Here is an 11,408-nt window from a genome sequence, read left to right on the forward strand (position 1 = left end):
ATGTGTGATGATGATGGTCATTGTTCATGGTTTGTGGATGTGTGATGATGATGGTCACTGGTATTGGGTTGTGGATGTGTGATGATGATGGTCACTGGTCATGTGTTGTGGATATGTGATGATGATAATGGTCAATGGTCATGGGATGTGGATGTTAGATGATGGTGATTGTCACTGGCCATGGACTGAGGATGTGTGATGATGAGAAAGGTCACTGATCCTCCGTTGTAGATGTGTAATGATGATGATGATCATAGTCACTGGTCATGGGTTGTGGATGTGTGATGATTATGATGGTCACTGGTCATGGGTTGTGGATGTATGATGATGATTACTGGTCATGGGTTGTGGATGTGTGATGATGATGGTGATCACTGGTCATGGGTTGTGGATGTGTGATGATGATGGTCATTGTTCATGGTTTGTGGATGTTTGATGATGATGGTCACTGGCCATGGGTAGTGGATATGTGATGATGATGTTGGTCACTGGTCATGGGTTTAGGATGTGTGATGATGGTCAATAGTCATGGGTTCAGGATATGTGATGATGATGGTCATTGGTCATGGGTTGAGGATGTGTGATGATGGTGAGGTCAAGGGTCATGTGTTGAGGATGTGTGATGATGGTGAGGTCAAGGGTCATGTGTTGAGGATGTGTGATGATGGTCACTGGTCGTTGGTTGAGGATGTGTGATGATGATGATGATGGTCAAGGGTCATGGGTTGTGGATGTTTGATGTTGATGATGGCTCCTCGTCATGGGTTGTGGATATTTCATGATGGTGATGATCATTGGTCATGGGTTTTGGATGTGTGATGATGATGGACACTGGTCAGGCATTGTGAATATGTGATGATGATGATGATGATGGTCACTCTTCCTGTGTTGTGGATATATGATGATGATGATGGTCACTGGTCATGGGTTGTGATTGTGTGATGAAGATGGTCACTGGACATGGGTTGCGGATGTGTGATGAGGATAATGGTCAATGGTCATGTGTTGTGGATGTGTGATAATAATGATGGTCACTGGTCGTGGGATGTGGATGTTTGAGGTTGGTGATCGTCACTGGTCATGGGTTGAGGATGTGTGATGATGATAAAGGTCACTGATTATCCGTTGTAAATGTGTAATGCTGATGATGATTATAGACATTGGTCATGGGTTGTGGATGTGTGATGATGATGATGGTCACAGGTCATGGGCTGTGGATGTATGATGACGATGATTACTGGTCATGGGTTGTGGATGTGTGATGATGATGATGGTCACTGGTCATGGGTTGTGGATGTGTGATGATGATGATGGTCACTGGTCATGGGGTGTGGATGTGTGATGAGGATAATTCTCAATTGTCATGGGTTGTGGATATGTGATGATGATTATGGTAACTGGTCATTGGTTGTGGATGTTTGATGATGGTGACGGTCACTGGTCATGGGTTGAGGATGTGTGATGATGGTCACTGTTCATGGGTAGACGATGTGTGATGATGATGATGGTCACTGGTCATGGGTTGTGGATGTATGATGACGATGATTACTGGTCATGGGTTGTGGATATATGATGACTATTATTACTGGTCATGGATTGTGGATGTGTGATGATGATGATGATGGTCACTGGTCATGGGTTGTGGATGTGTGATTATGATGATGGGCACTGGTCATGTGTTGAGGATGTGTGATGATGGTCACTGGTCATTGGTTGAGGTTGTGTGATGATGATGATGGTCATTGGTCAGGGGTTGTGTATGTGTGATGATGATGGTGATGATGGTTACTATTCTTGGGTTGTGGATATGTGATGATTATGGTCACTGGTCATGGGTTGTGGATGTGTGATGAAGATGGTCACTGATCATGGGTTGTGGATATGTGATGATGATGGTCATTGTTCATTGTTTTTGAATGTATGATGATTATAGTCACTGGTCATGGGTTGTCGATGTTTGATGAGGATAATGGTCAATGGTCATGGGTTGTGGATGTGTGCTGATGATGATGGTCACTGGTCATGGGCTCTGGAAGTTTAATGATGGTGATAGTCACTGGTCATGGGTTGAGTATGTGTGATGATGATGAAAGTCACTGGTCATCCGTTGTGGATGTGTAATGATAATGATGATGATCATGGTCACTGGTCATGAGTTCTGGATGTGTGATGATGATGGTCACTGGTCATGGGTTGTGGATGTATGATGACGATGGTTACTGGTCATGGGTTGTAGATGTCTGATGATGATGATGGTCATTGGTCATGGGTTGTAGATGTTTGATGATGATGATGGTCACTGGTTATGGGCTGTGGATGTGTGATTATGATGATAGGCACTGGTCATGGGGTGAAGATGTGTGATGATTGTCACTGGCCCTGGGTTGAGGATGTGTGATGAAGATGGTCACTGGTCATGGGTTGAGGATGTGTGATGATGATGGTCAGGGGTCATGGGTTGTTGATGTGTGATTGCAATGATTGTCACTGGTCTTGGGTTGTAGATGTGTGATGATGTAGCTCACTTGTAATCGGTTGTGGTTGTGTAATGATGATGGTCACTAGTCATGGGTTGTGGATGTGTGATGATGATGATCGTCATTGGTCACGGGTTGCAAATGTGAGGTGATGATGATCATGATGATGATGGTCTCTGGTCTGGGTTGAGGATCTGTGATGATGATGATGGTCACTAGTCATGGGTTGTGGATGTCTGATGGTGATGATGGTCATTGGTCATGGGTTGTGGATGTGTATTGATGACGATGATGGCCACTGGTCATGGGTCGTGCATGTGTGATGGTGATGATGGTCACTTCTCATGGGATGAGAATTTGTGATGATGATGGTCACTGGTCATGGGTTGAGGTAGAACGATTATGGTCACTGTTTATGGGTTGAGCATGTGCGATGATGATGATGGTCAATGGTCATGGGTTGAGGATGTGCGATGCTGGTAATGATCAATGGTCACCGGTTGAGGATGTGATGATAGTCACTGGTCATGGGTTGAGGGTGTGTGATGATGATGATCCCTGGTCATGGGTTGAAGATGTGTGATGATGGCCACTGGTCGTGGATTGTGGATGTTTGATGATGATGATAGTCACTGGTCATGGGTTGAGGATGTGTGATGAAGATGATGGTCACTGATCATGGGTTGAGGATGTGTGATGATGATGATGGTCATTGGTCATAGGTTGAGGATGTGTTATGATGTTCACTGGTCATGGGTTGAGGATGTGTGATGATGATGGTCACGGGCCATGGGTTGAGGATGTGTGATGATGGTCACTGTTCATGAGTGGAGGATATGTGATGATGATGATGGTCACTGGTCATCGGATGTGGATGTTTGATGATGGTCATTTTCTCTCGTCATTGGTTGGGGATGTTTGATGATGATAGTCACTGGTCAAGCGTTGTAGATTTGTGATGATGATAGTCACTGGTCATGGGTTTTGGATGTGTGATGGTGATGATGGTCTCTTGTAATGGGTTGTGGAATGTGTGATGACGATGGTCACTGGTCATGGGGTGAGGATGTATGATGATGATGATGGTCTCTGGTCATAGGTTATGGATGTGTGATGATGATTATGATGGTCACTGGTCATGGGATGTGTGATTATGATGATGGTCACTGGTCATGGCTTGAGGATGTATGACGATAGTCACAGGCCATGGGTTCAGGATGAGTGATGATGATGGTCATAGGTCATGGGTTGAGGATGTGTGGTGATGATGGTGGTCTCTGATCATGTGTTAAGGATGTGTGATGATGATGATGGTCACTGATCTTGGGTTGTAGATATGTGAGGATGACGATAGTCACTGGTTATGGGTTGTGGATGTGTGATGATGATGATGGTCACTGGTAATGGGTTTTAGATTGTTATGATAATGATAATGGTCACTGGTCAAGGGTTGAGGATGTGTGATGATGATGATTGTCACTGGTCTTCCGTTGTTGATGTGTAATGATGATGGTGATGGTCACTGGTCATGGGTTGTGGATGTGTGATGAAGATGTTGGTCACTGGTAATGGGTTGTGGATGTATGATGACGATGGTTACTGTTTATGGGTTTTGGATTTGTGACGATGCTGAAGGTCACTGGTCATGGGTTGTGGATGTGTGATGATGATGATTGTCACTGGTCATATGTTGTGGATGTATGATGACGATGGTTACTGATCATGGGTTGTGGATGTGTGATGATGATGGTCACTGGTCATGGGTTGTTGATGTGTGATGATGATGATGGCCACTGGTAATGGGCTGTGGATATGTGATGATGATTGTCACTGGTCAAGCGTTGTAGATTTTTGATGATGATGATGATGATAGTCAGTGGTCATGGGTTTTGGATGTGTGATGGTGATGATGGTCTCTGGTAAGGGTTGTGGAGTATGTGATGATAATGGTCACTGGTCGTGGGTTGAGGCTGTATGATGATGATAATGATGGTCACTGGTCATGGTTTATGGATGTGTGATGGTGATGATGGTCACTGGTCATCGGATTTGTATATGTGATTATGATGATGGTCATTGGTCATGGCTTGAGGATGTATGACGATAGTCACTGGCCATGGGTTTAGGATGTGTGATGATGATGGTCACAGGTCATGGGTTGAGGATGTGTGATGGTGATGATGGTGTCTGATCATATGTTGTGGATGTAATGGGTTTTAGATGTGTTATGATAATGATAATGGTCACTGGTCATGGGTTGAGGATGTGTGATGATGATGATTGTCACTGGTCATCCGTTGTTGATGTGTAATGATGATGGTGATGGTCACTGGTCATGGGTTGTGGATGTGTGATGAAGATGTTGGTCACTGGTCACGGGTTGTGGATGTATGATGACGAAGGTTACTGTTCTTGGGTTTTGGATTTGTGATGATGATGATGGTCACTGGTCATATGTTGTGGATCTATGATGACGGTGGTTACTGATCATGGTTTGTGGATGTTTGATGTTCGATGTTTGATGATGATGATGGTCACTGGTTATGGGCTGTGGATGTGTGATTATGATGATAGGCACTGGTCATGGGGTGAAGATGTGTGATGAATGTCACTGGCCCTGGGTTGAGGATGTGTGATGAAGATGGTCACTGGTCATGGGTTGAGGATGTGTGATGATGATGGTGAGGGGTCATGGGTTGTTGATGTGTGATTGCAATGATGGTCATTGGTCTTGGGTTGTAGATGTGTGATGATGTAGGTCACTTGTCATCGGTTGTGTTTGTGTAATGATGATGATGGTCACTAGTCATGGGTTGTGGATGTGTGATGATGATGATCGCCTTTGGTCACGGGTTGCAAATGTGAGGTGATGATGATCATGATGATGATGGTCTCTGGTCTGGGTTGAGATCTGTGATGATGATTGTCACTAGTCATGGGTTGTGGATGTCTGATGGTGATGATGGTCACTGGTCATGGGTTGTGGATGTGTATTGATGATGATGATGGTCACTGGTCATGGGTCGTGCATGTGTGATGGTGATGATGGTCATTGGTCATAGGTTGAGGATGTGTTATGATGTTCACTGGTCATGGGTTGAGGATGTGTGATGATGATAGTCACTGGCCATGGGTTGAGGATGTGTGATGAAGGTCACTGTTCATGAGTGGAGGATATGTGATGATGATGATGGTCACTGGTCATCGGATGTGGATGTTTGATGATGGTCATTTTCTCTCGTCATGGGTTGAGGATGTTTGATGATGATAGTCACTGGTCAAGCGTTGTATATTTGTGATGATGATAGTCACTGGTCATGGGTTTTGGATGTATGATGGTGATGATGGTCTCTTGTAATGGGTTGTGGAATGTGTGATGACGATGGTCACTGATCATGGGTTGAGGATGTATGATGATGATGATGGTCTCTGGTCATAGGTTATGGATATGTGATGATGATGATGATGGTCACTGGTCATGGGATGTGTGATTATGATAATGGTCACTGGTCTTGGCTTGAGGATGTATCACGATAGTCACAGGCCATGGGTTCAGGATGAGTGATGATGATGGTCACAGGTCATGGGTTGAGGATGTGTGATGATGATGGTGGTCTCTGATCATGTGTTAAGGATGTGTGATGATGATGATGGTCACTGATCTTGGGTTGTAGATATGTGATGATGATGATAGTCACTGGTTATGGGTTATGGATGTGTGATGATGATGATGGTCACTGGTAATGGGTTTTAGATTGTTATGATAATGATAATGGTCACTGGTCAAGGGTTGAGGATGTGTGATGATGATGATTGTCACTGGTCTTCCGTTGTTGATGTGTAATGATGGTGATGGTCACTGGTCATGGGTTGTGGATGTGTGATGAAGATGTTGGTTACTGGTCATGGGTTGTGGATGCATGATGACGATAGTTACTGTTTATGGGTTTTCGATTTGTGACGATGCTGAGGGTCACTGGTCATGGGTTGTGGATATGTGATGATGATTGTCACTGGTCATATGTTGTGGATGTATGATTGCGGTGGTTACTGATCTTGGGTTGTGGACGTGTGATGATGATGGTCACTGGTCAAGGGTTGTCGATGTGTGATGATGATGATGGCCCCTGGTCATGAGCTGTGGATATGTGATGATGATTGTCACTGGTCAAGCGTTGTAGATTTTTGATGATGATGATGATGATGATAGTCAGTGGTCATGGGTTTAGGATGTGTGATGGTGATGATGGTCTCTGGTAACGGTTGTGGAGTATGTGATGACGATGGTCACTGGTCATGGGTTGAGGCTGTATGATGATGGTGATGATGGTCACTGGTCATGGTTTATGGATGTGTGATGATGATGATGGTCACTGGTCATGGGATTTGTATTTTTGATTATGATGATGGTCATTGGTCATGGCTTGAGGATGTATGACGATAGTCACTGGCCATGGGTTTAGGATATGTGATGATGATGGTCACAGGTCATGGGTTGAGGATATGTGATGGTGATGATGGTGTCTGATCATATGTTGTGGATGTAATGGGTTTTAGATGTGTTATGATAATGATAATGGTCAATGGTCATGGGTTGAGGAAGTGTGATGATGATGATTGTCACTGGTCATCCGTTGTTGATGTGTAATGATGATGGTGATGGTCACTGGTCATGGGTTGTGGATGTGTGATGAAGATGTTGGTCACTGGTCATGGGTTGTGGATGTATGATGACGAAGGTTACTGTTCTTGAGTTTTGGATTTATGACGATGCTGATGGTCACTGGTCATGGGTTGTGGATGTGTGATGATGATGATGGTCACTGGTCATATATTGTGGATTTATGATGACGGTGGTTACTGATCATGGTTTGTGGATATTTGATGTTCGATGTTTGATGATGATGATGGTCACTGGTTATGGGCTGTGGATGTGTGATTATGATGATAGGCACTGGTCATGGGGTGAAGATGTGTGATGAATGTCACTGGCCCTGGGTTGAGGATGTGTGATGAAGATGGTCACTGGTCATGGGTTGAGGATGTGTGATGATGATGGTGAGGGGTCATGGGTTGTTGATGTGTGATTGCAATGATGGTCATTGGTCTTGGGTTGTAGGTGTGTGATGATGTAGGTCACTTGTCATCGGTTGTGTTTGTGTAATGATGATGATGGTCACTAGTCATGGGTTGTGGATGTGTGATGATGATGATCGTTTTTGTTCACGGGTTGCAAATGTGAGGTGATGATGATCATGATGATGATGGACTCTCTGGTCTGGGTTGAGGATCTGTGATGATGATTGTTACTAGTCATGGGTTGTGGATGTCTGATGGTGATGATGGTCACTGGTCATGGGTTGTGGATGTGTATTGATGATGATGATGGTCACTGGTCATGGGTCGTGCATGTGTGATGGTGATGATGGTCACTTGTCATGGGATGAGAATTTGTGATGATGATGATGGTCACTGGTCACGGGTTGAGGTAGAGCGATTATGGTCACTTTATGGGTTGAGCATGTGTGATGATGATGATGGTCATTGGTCATGGGTTGAGGATGTGTGATGCTGGTAATGATCAATGGTCACCGGTTTACGATGTGATGATAGTCACTGGTCATGGGTTGAGGGTGTGTGATGATGATCCCTGGTCATGGGTTGAAGATGTGTGATGATGGCCACTGGTCATGGGTTGTGGATGTTTGATGATGATGATAGTCACTGGTCATGGGTTGAGGATGTGTGATGAAGATGATGGTCACTGATCATAGGTTGAGGATGTGTGATGATAATGATGGTCATTGGTCATAGGTTGAGGATATGTTATGATGTTCAATGGTCATGGGTTGAGGATGTGTGATGATGATTGTCACTGGCCATGAGTTCAGGATGTGTGATGATGGTCACTGTTCATGAGTGGAGGATATGTGATGATGATGATGGTCACTGGTCATCGGATGTGGATGTTTGATGATGGTCATTTTCTCTCGTTATGGGTTGAGGATGTTTGATGATGATAGTCACTGGTCAAGCGTTGTAGATTTGTGGTGATGATAGTCACTGGTCATGGGTTTTGGATGTGTGATGGTCATGATGGTCTCTTGTAATGGGTTGTGGAATGTTTGATGACGATGGTCACTGGTCATGGGTTGAGGATGTATGATGATGATGATGGTCTCTGATCATGTGTTATGGATGTGTGATGATGATGATGGTCACTGATCTTGGGTTGTAGATATGTGATGATGATGATAGTCACTGGTTATGGGTTGTGGATGTGTGATGATGATGATGGTCACTGGTAATGGGTTTTAGATTGTTATGATAATGATAATGGTCACTTGTCAAGGGTTGAGGATGTGTGATGATGATGATTGTCATTGGTCTTCCGTTGTTGATGTGTAATGATGATGGTGATGGTCACTGGTCATGGGTTGTGGATATATGATGACGATGGTTACTGTTTATGGGTTTTGGATTTGTGACGATGCTGAAGGTCACTGGTCATGGGTTGTGGATGTGTGATGATGATTGTCACTGGTCATATGTTGTGGATGTATGATGATGGTTACTGATCATGGGTTGTGGATGTGTGATGATGATGGTACCTGGTCATGGGTTGTCGATGTGAGATGATGATGATGGCCACTGGTCATGGGCTGTGGATATGTGATGATGATTGTCACTGGTCAAGCGTTGTAGATTTTTGATGATGATGATGATGATGATAGTCAGTGGTCATGGGTTTTGTATGTGTGATGGTGATGATAGTCTCTGGTAAGGGTTGTGGAATGTGTGATGACGATGGTCACTGGTCATGGGTTGAGGATGTATGATGATGATGATGATGGTCACTGGTCATGGTTTATGGATGTGTGATGATGATGATGGTCACTGGTCACGGGATTTGTATGTGTGATTATGATGATGGTCATTGGTCATGGCTTGAGGATGTATGACGATAGTCACTGGCCATGGTTTTAGGATGTGTTATGATTATGATTACAGGTCATGGGTTGAGGATGCGTGATGGTGATGATGGTGTCTGATCATAATTTGTGGATGTAATGGGTTTTAGATGTGTTATGATAATGATAATGGTCACTGGTCATGGGTTGAGGATGTGTGATGATGATGATTGTCACTGGTTATCCGTTGTTGATGTGTAATGATGATGGTGATGGTCACTGGTCATGGGTTGTCGATGTGTGATGAAGATGTTTGTCACTGGTCATGGGTTGTGGATGTATGATGACGATGGTTACTGTTCTTGGGTTTTGGATTTGTGACGATGCTGATGGTCACTGGTCATGGGTTATGGATGTGTGATGATGATGATGGTCACTGGTCATATGTTGTGGATGTATGATGACGATGGTTACTGATCATGGGTTGTGGTTGTGTGATGATGATGGTCACTGATCATGGGTTGTCGATGTGTGATGATGATGATGACCACTGGTCATGGGCTGTGGATGTGTGATGATGGTGATGGTAACTGGTAATGGGTTGAAGATTTGTGATGATTGTCATTGGCCATGGGTTGATGATGTGTGATGATGGTCACTGGACATGTGTTAGGATATGTGATGATGAAGATAGTCATTGGTCATTGGTTGGGGATCTGTTATAATATTCACTGGTCATGGGATGAGGATGTGTGATGATGATGATGGTTATTGGTCATGGGTTGAGGATATGTGATGATGGTCATTTGTCATAGGTTGAGGATGGGTGATGATGGTCACTGGTCATGGGTTGAGGATGTGTGATGATGATGATGGTCACTGGTCATGGGTTGTTGATGTGTGATGATGATGATGATGGTCACTGCTCAAGGGTTGTGGATGTGTGATGATGATGATGGTAACTGGTCATGGGTTGTGTATGTGTGATGATGATGATGGTCACTGGTCATGGGTCTTGGATATGTGATGATGATGATGGTCACTGGTCATGGGTTGAGGATGTGTGATGATGATGATGGTCACTGGTCATTCGTTATGGTTGTGTGATGATGATGGATGTTTGATGATGATGATGATCACTGGTCATGGGTTCTGGATGTGTGATGACGATGGTCACTGGTCATGGGTTGTGAATGTTTTTTGACGGTGATGGTCACTGGTTATTGGTTGAGGATGTGTGATGATGATGATCGTCACTGGTCATCCGTTGTGGATGTGTAATGATGATAATGATAATGATGGTCACTGGTTATGGGTTGTGGATTTTTGTTGATGATGATGGTCACTGGTCATGGGTTGTGGTTGTGTGATGATGATGATGGTCAGTGGTCATGGGCTGTGGATGTGAGATGATGAAGATGGTCACTGGTAAAGGGTTGAGGATGTGTGGTTATTGTCACTGGCCATCGGTTGAGAATTTATGATGATGATGATGATGATGGTCACTATTCATGGGTACTGGATGTGTGATGATGATGATGGTCACTGGTCATGGGTTGTTCATGAGTGATTGTGATGATGGTCACTGGTCTTCGGTTGCAGATGTGTGATTATGGTGAATATGGTCACTTGTCATGGGTTGTGGATGTGTGATTATGATGATGGTCACTAGTCATGGGTTGTGGATGTCTGATGATGATGAAGGTCACTGGTCATGGGTTGTAGATGTGTGATGATGACGATCATGATGATGATGGTCACTGGTCTTGGGTTTAGGGTGTGTTATGATGATGATGGTCACTGGACATTGGTTGTGGATGTGTGATGGTGATGATGGTCACTGGTCATGGGTTTTGGATGTGTGATGATGATGATTATGGTCACTGGTCAAGGGGCGAGGATGTGTGACCATTATCATTCTCACATATCCACAACCCAAGACGAGTAACCATCGTCATAATGATGATGATTATGGTCACTGGCCATGGGTCGAGGATGTGTGATGATCATCATTCTCGCA

The sequence above is a fragment of the Panulirus ornatus genome, chromosome 50, assembly GCF_036320965.1.
Source record: "Panulirus ornatus isolate Po-2019 chromosome 50, ASM3632096v1, whole genome shotgun sequence".
NCBI classification, from domain to species: domain Eukaryota; kingdom Metazoa; phylum Arthropoda; class Malacostraca; order Decapoda; family Palinuridae; genus Panulirus; species Panulirus ornatus.